The sequence below is a fragment of the Phacochoerus africanus genome, chromosome 8, assembly GCF_016906955.1.
Source record: "Phacochoerus africanus isolate WHEZ1 chromosome 8, ROS_Pafr_v1, whole genome shotgun sequence".
Classification (NCBI taxonomy): domain Eukaryota; kingdom Metazoa; phylum Chordata; class Mammalia; order Artiodactyla; family Suidae; genus Phacochoerus; species Phacochoerus africanus.
Window position 1 is genome coordinate 59,707,837 of NC_062551.1, and position 11,389 is coordinate 59,719,225.

Genomic DNA, 11,389 nt, shown 5'->3' on the forward strand with positions numbered 1-11,389 from the left:
GTCTTGATGACTGCAGCTTTGTAATATTGCCTGAAGTCTGGGAGAGTTATGCCTCCTGCTTGGTTTTTGTTTCTCAGGATTGCTTTGGCAATTCTGGGTCTTTTGTGGTTCCATATACATTTTTGGATTGTTTGCTCTAGTTCTGTGAAAAATGTCATAGGCAATTTGATAGGGTTTGCATTGAATCTGTAGATTGCTTTTGGTAGTATGGTCATTTTGACAATATTAATTTTTCCAGCCCATGATCATGGGATATCTTTCCATTTCTTTGTATCCCCTTTAATTTCCTTGATTAGTGTTTTCTACTTCTCAGCATGTAAGTCTTTCACCTCCTTGGTCAGATTTATTCCCAGGTATTTGATTTTTGGGGGTGCAATTTTAAAGGATATTGCATTTTTGTATTCCTCTTCTAAAGTTTCATTGTTAGTATATGGAAATGTGACTGATTTCTGAATGTTAATCTTATATCCTGCTACTTTGCTGAATTTGTCAATCATTTCAAGTAGTTTTTGGGTTGAGTCCTTAGGGTTTTCTATGTGTAGTATCATGTCATCTGCATACAGTCACAGTTTTACCTCTTCTCTTCCTGTTTGGATGCCTTTTATTTCTTTTGTTTGTCTAATTGCTGTGGCTAGGACTTCCAATACTATGTTGAAGAGCAGTGGTGAGAGTGGGCATCCCTGTCTTGTTCCAGATTTGAGTGGGAAGGCTTTCAGCTTTTCTCCATTGAGTATTATATTTGCTGTGGGTTTGTCATCAGTGGATTTTATTATGTTAATTAATGATCCCTCTATACCCACTTTAGTGAGAATTTTGATCATGAATGGATGTTGGACTTTGTCAAATGCTTTTTCTGCATCTATTGAGATGATCATGTGGTTATTGACTTTTGTTAATGTGGTGTATGACACTGACTGATTTCTGTGTGTTGAACCATCCTCGTAAACCTGGGATGAATCCCACGTGGTTGTGGCATATGATCTTTTCTACATATTGTTGGATTTGGTTGGCTAACATTTTGTTGAGAATTTTGCGTCTATATTCATCAAAGATATTGGCTGATAGTTTTCTTTTTTGGTGGTATCTTTCTGGTTTTGGAATTAGCGTGATGATGGCTTTATAGAATGTCTTGTGGAGTGTTCCTTCTTCTTCACCCTTTTGGAAAAGTTTAAGAAGGATGGGCATAATCTTTGTATGTTTGGTAGAAGTCGCCTGTGGAGCCCTCTGGTCCTTTGATTGTTCTGCTCACTGGATCTACGTTTTCCTTCTTCAGTTTTGGCAGGTGTAAATCTCTAGGTGTAAGTTTCTTCTAGGTTGTCAAATTTGTTAGCACACAATTGTTATAGTATTCTCATGGCTTTTTGTATTCCTGCAGTATCCATTGTGAATTCTACTTTTTCATTTCTTTTTTTTTTATTTGGGTTTTTTTCTCTCCTCTTCTTAGTGAGTCTGGCCAGAGGTTTGTCAATTTTGTTTACTTTTTCAAAGAACCACATCTTGGTTTTATTGATTTTTGTCTGTTTTTTTTTTTTTTTGTCTTTTCTAGGGCTGCACCCACAGCATACGGAGATTCCCAGGCTAGGGGTCTAATCAGAGCTGTAGCTGCCGGCCTACACCACAGCCACAGCAACGCAAGATCTGAGCTGCATCTGCGACTTACACCACAGATTATGGCAATGTTGGGTCCTTAACCCACTGGGTGAGGCCATGGATTGAACCCACAACCTCATGGTTCCTAGTCAGATTCGTTAGCCACTGTGCCACGATGGGAACTCCTGTTTATTGTTTTTTGAATCTCTATTTTATTTTATTTATTTTTATTTATTTTATTTTATTTTCCCACTGTACAGCAAGGGGGTCAAGTTATCCTTACATGTATACATTACAATTACTTTTTTTCCCCACCCTTGTTCTGTTACAACATGAGTATCTAGACAAAGTTCTCAATGCTATTCAGCAGGATCTCCTTGTAAATCTATTCTAAGTTGTGTCTGATAAGCCCAAGCTCCCAATCCCTCCCACTCCCTCCCCCTCCCATCAGGCAGCCACAAGTCTCTTCTCCAAGTCCATGATTTTCTTTTCTGAGGAGATGTTCATTTGCGCTGGATATTAGATTCCAGTTATAAGTGATATCATATGGTATTTGTCTTTGTCTTTCTGGCTCATTTCACTCAGGATGAGAGTCTCTAGTTCCATCCATGTTGCTGCAAATGGCATTATGTCATTCTTTTTTATGGCTGAGTAGTATTCCATTGTGTATATAGACCACATCTTCCAAATCCAATCCTCTGTCAATGGACATTTGGGTTGTTTCCATGTCCTGGCTATTGTGAATAGTGCTGCAATGAACATGCGGGTGCATGTGTCTCTTTTAAGTAGAGTTTTGTCCGGATAGATGCCCAAGAGTGGGATTGTGGGGTCATATGGAAGTTCTATGTATAGATTTCTAAGGTATCTCCAAACTGTTCTCCATAATGGCTGTACCAGTTTACATTCGCACCAACAGTGCAGGAGGGTTCCCTTTTCTCCACACCCCCTCCAGTGCTTGTTATTTGTGGATTTATTAATGATGGCCATTCTGACTGGTGTGAGGTGGTATCTCATGGTAGTTTTGTGAATCTCTATTTTATTGATTTCCTCTTTGTTCTTTATGATTTTCTTCCTTCTGCTAACTTTAGGTTTTGATTGTCCTTTTTCTAATTCATTTAGGTGGTGGGTCAAATTGCGGATTTGATATTTTTCTTTTTTTAAGAAGGCCTGTATTGCTATGAATTTCCCTCTGAGCACTGCTTTTGTAGCATCCCATAGATTTTGAGTGGTTGTGTCTTCATTATCATTTGTCTCAAGGCATTTTTTAAATTTCCTTCTTCATATCCTCAATGACTCATTGGTTTTTTAGTAGCATGTATTTTAGTCTCCATGTAGTAGGTTTTTTTCTCATTTCTTTCCTGTGGTTGATTTCTAGTTTTCATGCCATTGTAGTCAGAGAAGATACTTGAAATAATTTCTATACTCTTAAATCTTTGTGCCCGAGTATGTGATCATTCCTTGAGAAGGTTCTATGTGCACTTGAGAGGAATGTATATTCTGATTTTTTTGGATGTAATGTCCTGAAAATGTCGATTAGGTCTAACTTATCTATTGTGTCCTTTAGGATCTCTGTTGCCTTACTGATTTTCTGTGTAGAGGATCTGTCCATGGATGTGAGTGGGATGTTAAAGTCTCCTACTATGATTGTATTCCCATCAATTTCTCCTTTTATGTATGTTAGTATTTGTTGTAGGTATCTGGGTGCTCGTATATGAGGAGCATATACATTGATGATTCTAATGTCCTCTTCTTGAATGGATCCTTTTACCATTAAATAGTGTCCTTCTTTGACTTTCTTTATGGCCTTCGTTTTAAAGTCTATTTTGTCTGATATGAGTATTGTGACTTTTGCTTTCCTGTCTTATCCATTGGCATGAAATATCTTTTCCCATCTCCTCACTTTCAATTTATATGTGTCCTTTGCCCTAAGGTGAGTCTCTTATAGACAGCATATTGTAGGCTCTTGGTTTTTAATCCAATCTGCTACTGTGTTTTGATTAGAGCACTCAGTCCATTGACCTTTAAGGTAATTATTGACAGATATGTATTTATTGCCTTTTAAACCTTGTTTTCTAGTTGATTTTTTATTTCTCTTTTCTTGCTTTCTTTGTTTTGGTTGGGTGATTTCCATTTATTTTATGCTTGAGTACTTTTCAGTTTTTATGAATATAATGTTTGGTTTTGATTTGTGATTGCCCTGTTTTTTTAAATATGTTATCTCCTGTATCTGCATGCTTTAGCCTGACAGTCATATTGGCTTAAAGATGTTACTAAAATATAAAAAGAATCCCTATTTTCTTACTTTTCTTCCCCATATTCTATGATTTTAAAGTCTTTTTTTTTTTTTAACATCTTCATGTTTAGATCTGTATGCTGGCTCCTTTAAGTGATTGCTTTCCAATTATGATTTCCTCCATCCTTCTTCTTCTTCTTTTTTTATTTAGTGAAGCCTTTTCAGTATTTCTTTTACAATGTATTTATTACTGCTGTACTCTTTTTAGCTTTTGTTTGTTGGAGAATATTTCTTTATTTCACCTTCTATTTTAAAGGATATTCTTGCTGGATAGCATATTCTAGGTTGCAGTTTTTTTTCCTTTCAGAACTTTGAATATATCTTGCCACTCCCTTCTGACCTGTAGTGTTTCTGTAGAAAAATCAGCTGATAGCCCTATTTGGCATTCCCTTATAATTAATGCTTTGCTTTTCTCTTGCTGCCTTTAGAATCCTCTCTTTAACTTTTGCCATTTTTTATTATAATATGTCTTGGTGTGGTCCTATTTGGGTTCAACTTGTTCAGGGGCCTCTGAGCTTCTTGTGTGTTGATATCTATTTCCTTTAGATTTAGAAAGTTTTCAGACATAATTTCTTCAAATATATTTTCAATCTCCTTTTCTTTTTCTTCTTCTTGTAGAATTCCTAGTAGTGTAGATTGGTCTGCTTTATATTATCCCACAGGTCTCTTACGTTGCTTTCATGTTGTTTTCATTTGGTTTTCTGTCTGGGGTCCTGATTGGGTGATTTGAATTATTCTATCTTCCAAGTCACTAATTCATTCCTCTGCATTATTCATTCTGCTCTTTAGTGCCTTAAACTCAGTTTGCATCTCTGCAAGTGAATTTTATAGTTTTTCTAGCTCCTCTCTGAGGGAATCTGTATTACTGTTCATATCCTCTCTTAATTCCTTCAGTCTTTTCACTATCCCTTTTGATCTCAGTGTCTGTCAGACTGCAGAGGTCTGTTTGATTGTTGAATGCTTCAGGTGAATTCTCCTGTTCTTTTAACTGGGAATGGTCCCTGACCTTCTTCATCTTGCTTATGTTTTTCTTTTTCTGTGAGTTTAGGGAAACCAAAGTATAGTCTTCTAGGGCTACTTCTATGCAAGAATACTCCTTTGTATTTTGTGGGGGTTTACTATTTCTTTTTGACATGGGAGTTTGGATATTTGCTGTCTCTTTCTTTGGTGTGAGCAGGCTGTTACACCAGGGTGCTGAGTGTGTTTCCAGGGAGAAGGAGGCAATGGGTAGGGCCAGTAGCCAGTGCCTGGTCACTGGGCTCTTAACAGCAGCAAGGACCTGCAGGAAGGAGGCTATGGATACTCCTAGTTGCAGGGCCCTGGGAAGTGGGAATGAGCCTTAGGCGGATTTACAAGGTGCCCAGAGCATTTGGCAGTGGCAGCAGCAGGGTGTGTGAGTTCCCAGGGGAGTGAGAGCCACAACAGGTAGTGTTCGATTGCAATGCCTTCCTCTGAGGTGATTGGAGCTGCAAGTGGTGCCTGTTCATGCCCACCTCTGGAGTCAGAGAAACTGCAGTGGTTTGCCCCCACCACCTGCAGACCATGCAAGAACCACCCCGTCCTGCCTAACCCACACGGGAGGTGCTGCTCAGGCTGATCCTGGTTGCAGGATGCTGGGAAGTGACAGAGATCAAGCATATGGGCACTGCCTGAAGCATTTGGCTGTTTGCTGCCACTGTTTAAATTGGCAAGCTTATTCTAAAAATAACATGAAAATGCAAACAACAACAACAACAAAAAACAAAAAACAAACCTACTCTCCAAACCAATCTTCAAACATTGAATGTTATAATTAACACAGGGGTCATCTGTTCATCTGTACTGTCAAGTTTCTCTTTATTTTGCCCAATTTGCTATTTGGTTTTTTAGTCCTTTTCTCACTTTCAAAGAATTCTCATGCTATCCCTCTATCTATCCTGTACATTACTTTTCCCTGAATCCTGTCTGAATATCCTGGAATACGCCTCCTCAAGATAAATCCTCAAAATAAAGAAGGACAGCTGACTGTCCAATGAGGGACAGAGGAGGAGATCTCTGGCTGGTTTATGTAGCACGTAGTCTCCATGGAGTCATGTGGACATTGGGATGGTCACAGATGCTGAGAATTGGATGGACCAGCTCTAAGTGGAATATCCTCCAGGCTTAAAAGACCTGGGGGGTGTCCATGTGGTGTGAACTGTGGTTCTGAAGTCCAGGGAGAGGCCAGATTCCAGGTCCGATGGAAATGCTCAGGCGGAGCCAGTCACAGGTGTCAGCTCGATTTTGGAAACACAAGAGCATTGAGGAAAATGCCCTGTGGGAAGTACCGTATGACTGCATATTAGTGGAAGAGGAACGCTGGCCCCACCTCCAGTTCCAACTCTACCACAAATGACAGCTTTGAACTTTCACAGGGAACACAGAAAACTTTCCCTGCCCTCTGCTCAGCTGCTCACATAGACCCTCCCAGTAATTGCCAGGAGGTGTCACTAATCACCAGATGTGAATGAGGGGGATGAGCCCTGGGGATGAGAGTTGCTCCTCACTGGAGACGCGCCAGCCTCTCCATGCAGACAGTGTCACCGACACTACAGATGACATGATAATAACGGCACCTCTGTGGGGAGAGCAGGTCCAGGGACCCAGTCCCTATAACTGTGGCTCATCCTGATGGACAGGTCCCTGAGCAGAGCTCTGGAGCCATGTCCAGGCAGGTGAGCGCATCCTTGTGTTCAATCTCAGGGCAGAAACAGGAGAGAAGGGCTGTCCAGCAGGAGAGGGACTCAGAGCTGTGCTGTTAGTACCACTGGGTGGGAGAGGTGCTGACCCTGCCTTGTCCTGAGTGCCCATCCATGTCCTGGCTGGACATGTAGAAGGTGAGAATGTGTGGGGTGTGTTTCTGAGGGGGGCCAGAGTCATGAGGTTCACTGCGAATCCCTGTGCCCTGGAGTCCCTGAGAATGATGAAAAGAGGAATGGAGTCACTGGGAATCTGTGCCAATCTTGGGTGACCAGATTCCCTGAGCTTCTCAGCCATGTACAAAAGTGCTGATTTTCTCAAATCTGCCAGATGCTTAGGCTTGGGTGTGACTACATGTGGACAACTGCTTGCAGATTCTGGATTATAACTTCAAACTCCTGATACATCAAATGAGATCCACTGACATAGCCTTACACGTACAAACAGATATTCACAGAGAAAAATAGTCTGCGGCATAAGGACACTATGATGACCTGTTTTTTTTCTTTTCTGAAATATTTTGGTACAATTCAGTAATCTCAAAGATTTGGGGAGGGGGTGTCAAATTTCTCTTATGTTCTGTATTTCTTATGTCTGTGTGAGAGAAGGGATATTGCTTAGTGTGTGTATTAGGCATTAAGGGGAGAAAGAAAAAAAAATCAGTGAGAATTCTTTTAAACTTTCAGGTCTTAGGAATAGTTTAACGGTGGAATATATCTGACCTACCCTTCCCATTTTGCATTTAATATCCTTCTGTTTTATCACTGATAGTGATGGATAATCAAGTAATATTTACTATAATTTTTAGCACACTTCTAGTATAGTAGCAGTGGTATTGCTACTTCTACTAGATGCAAGAAGCACATTGTGTAGTCACACGAGCCCCATTCCTCCCCAAATCAAACAATTAAAAAAATCTCATTGAACTCTGAGTTTCTCTACAGAAGTAGCATCTTCTTTCTTTCTTTCTTCATTGTTCCTCCACTATGGTATCTGGAACATAGTAGGCACTGAGTTATATTTGTTTCAGTAATTTTTTAAACTTTTTTTTTAATCTAAAAAAGAACTTTTAAAACAATTTAATCTTTTTTCAAATCGTGGTTGGTTTATAATGTTGTGCCAGTTTCTGCTTACGGCAAAGTGACTCAGTCATACATTCTTTTTTTCACACTATCTTCCATCAGGTTTTACCCCCAAGAGATTGGCTATAGATCCCTGTGCTGTACGGTAGGACATTGCTTATCCATTATAAAGGTAATAGTTTGCAACTACTAAAGGCCCCATGTTGTGACAAGAGTCAGTCATTTCTTACCCTGTTTTAACCCTTCATGTCACTCCCATGTCTGGAAAAGGAAAGAGGGTGACCCAGCATTGAGTCAGCCAAGTCCCTCCCCTCTGGCTGCAGAGAAGTTGCAAAGAAGTTATCTAGTGATGCAAAAATTACGCACGCCCTGTCGACAGGAGCTTGTTTGTTTGTTTTTTAGGCTGTACCCATGGCATGTGGAAATTCCCAGGTCAGAATGAAACCCGTGCTGCAACAGCAACCTGAGCCACTGCAGTGACAATGCTGGGCCCTTAACCCACTGCACCACAAGGGAACTCCTGGACAGGAGTTTTGAATTCTATTTTCAGTTCACTATCATGCCAGCCTTTTGATATCTGTTCTGTATTAATTCCTACTCTGCATTTTTTATGAGTAAATAGAGACACAGAGTGATAGTCCAACCTGAGGAGTTTTGCCTAAGCTAATGAGTATGTGATCTTAACGCAAAATAAGAACTGCCTGGTACAGAGGCTGATATTTTAACAACCTATGCATGGCTTCTACTGTCCTGTTAATATCCCGTATTATAATTGAGGGAACAAGGTTTTGAATCTTCAAAGAGGTGTTATAATGTCCCAGCACTGGTGAGGGGGGAGTTAAAAAGACCTCGTGAATCCCACCCTGATGGTTCTAAGCTAGTCACCATGCCACTTCCTGCATTATCTGCATAGGAATCATGCAATAAATGGGATTTTCCTGAAGACGGAATTTCGGTAACTCAGGGGTTTTGTTTCGAATTTTTATCTCCTTTCCTCTATCTGACAATGGCTTCCGAATCCTACAGGAATAATGCAGATTACTGCCTCTGGGGCATATTACTCCTTTAAATTAGAATATGTCAATCTCAAATACCAGATGGTACCCCCTCTATGTGGAATCTGAAATATGGCACAAACAAACCGACCTACAGAACAGGAACAGACTCACAGACGTAGAGAACAGACTTGTGGTTGCCGAGGGAGGAGGGAGAGGGAGTGGGATGGACTGGGAGTTTGGGGCTAGCAGATGCAAAGTACTGCATTTAGAAGCAATGAGGTCCTGCTGTACAGCACAGGGAACTATATCAAGTCCCTTGGGGTAGACCATGACAAAAATTATGTAAGACAGGGAATGTTATATATTATGACTGGGTCACTTGGCTGTACAGCAGAAATTGGCACAACATTGTAAATCAGCTACATTTGAATAAAAAGGTTTAAAAATTGCAAACCCATTAAAAAAGGGGTATGTCAGTCGTTGGGTTCTGATGGAAATTTGTGATTCATTCAGAAGGACTCAGGTGAAACATTTCTTGAACGTAACCCTGGATGTGCTGTGTGTGAGGTGGAGGTCACGGAGCTTGGTTCTTATTTGTAAAAATCCAGAACAAAGTAAAAAGTCAGACAAACTATAGGAGAACAAAAGCTAATGAAGGATAAAAAACAATCTGCTGTGTGGATTGTGTTTAATGTTTACAGTGTTTACTTTTTGGTGTGGTCTTAGAGATATGTCAACTTAAAAATATGCGCCACCTAAAAAAATGTGCACAACCTAAGAGTTGAGAGTTAAGTTTTATTTGGTGCAAAATGAGGACTATAGCCTGGGAAGCAGCATTTCAGAGAGCTCTGAAAAACTGCTCCATAGAGTTTGGGTGGGGGGATGTCCGCATATAGGTGATTTTGGTGAAGGGGGAGGTCCATGCAACCCAGCAGGTATTTTACAGAAGGTTGCTGCTCATCCCGTGAAGGTCACTGCTAGTCACGAGGAGCAGATGTTACCATGAAAGATTTTAGTGCTTTTTTAGATATGAGGAAATGCAAGAATTGGGCTCATGGAATCTTCGCCTGAAGATAGCGATCTAAAAACTGTCCTGCCAGTTTTCCCTGAGCACAGAGTGCCTCCCTCCTGGTCTCCATCCTGAGCTCCCCTCAGGGGGTGTTTAGGATTGGGTGCTGTGGTGGCTCATCATTCAGTCCAGAGGCAGATGGCAAGTGCCCATCTCCCATTCACAGATAACCCAGAAAAGCTCTCCAGGACCTGACTCCTCAGCAAGTTCAGATCTGTGGAATTATTTGTAATTAAAAATCTTTGGCCGATGCAAAGCTTTTTTTTTTTTTTTTTTTGTACTGCAAAGAATATCTGAGGGCATTTTGGGGTCATATGAAATATTCAGAAAGCTACTGATTTTTTGGAAGGTATATTCTCACCCGTCACTGTGAGGAAAAACTAATAATTCTCCAAAGCTGACCGTGGATGCTCTTGCAATTTTAATGAGTCAGAGAGCATTGTAATTTGAACTTTATTAGCTTGTATGTTTCTGTTTCATTATCCTAGGTTGATGCATTAGCGGTATGTTAGGAATGAAGACTGAATTCTAAGAGAGGCCACAGTATCCCTGTCTCCTTTCACTTATTTGTTTACTAAGTATGTATCACTTATTTTTTATTAAAGTATAGTTGAGCTACAGTGTTGTGCCAATTTCTGCTTTACAGCATAGTGACCCAGTCATGTGTGTATATATATATACACACGTTCTTTTTCTCATACTATTTTCCATCGTGGTCCACCCCAAGAGGCAGTATATTTCCCTGCGCTGTACAGTAGGACTTCATTGCTTATCCATTCTAAATGGAATAGTATCTGGAATCCGATAATACAGCACAAATGAACCTTTCCACCGAAAAGAAAATCATGGACTTGGAGAACAGACTTCTGATTGCCGAGGGGGAGGGAGTGGGATGGACTGGGAATTTGGGGTTCACAGATGCAGACTATTGCCTTTGGAATGGATTAGCAATGAGATCCTGCTGTGTAGCACTGGAAGCTATGTCTAGTCACTTAGGATAGAGCATGATCATGTGAGAAAAAAGAATGGATGCACACATGTGTAACTGGGTCACCATGCTGTACAGTAGGAAAAAATATATTGGGGAAATAACAATTGATTACAATTAAAAAAATGTAATAGTTGGCATCTACCAACTCCCCACCCATCCCACTTCCTTCCCCTCCTCCTTGGCAATCACAAATCTGTTCTGCCTGCTCGGGGTCTGTTTCTGTTTTGTAGGTAGGATCATTTGTGCCCTATTTTAGACTCCACATATAAGTGGTATCCTAAGTACATGTCATTTATCATTTTCAAAATTTAACTTTATTGGAGTATAGTTGATTTACCAGGTTGTGTTAGTTTCAGGTGTACAGCAATATAAATCAGTCATACACATAAATATATCATTTTCCCCCATGTTTCAAACTATTAAGTATTATAAAGTGTTGAGTAGAGTTTCCTGTGCTCTACAGGAGTTTCTTGATAATCATGTAAGTACCTATAATTGAACACTTCTGGTGGGTCAACAGACTTGTTTCCTAAGTTCATGCTGCCTTGCATTCTAGTGAGGAGTCAGACTATAAAAGAAGCAGCGAATACAAAATAATGGAAAATGTGATTTGTGTCATGTGTGTGTTCTCCAGGTTAAGTCCCTCCT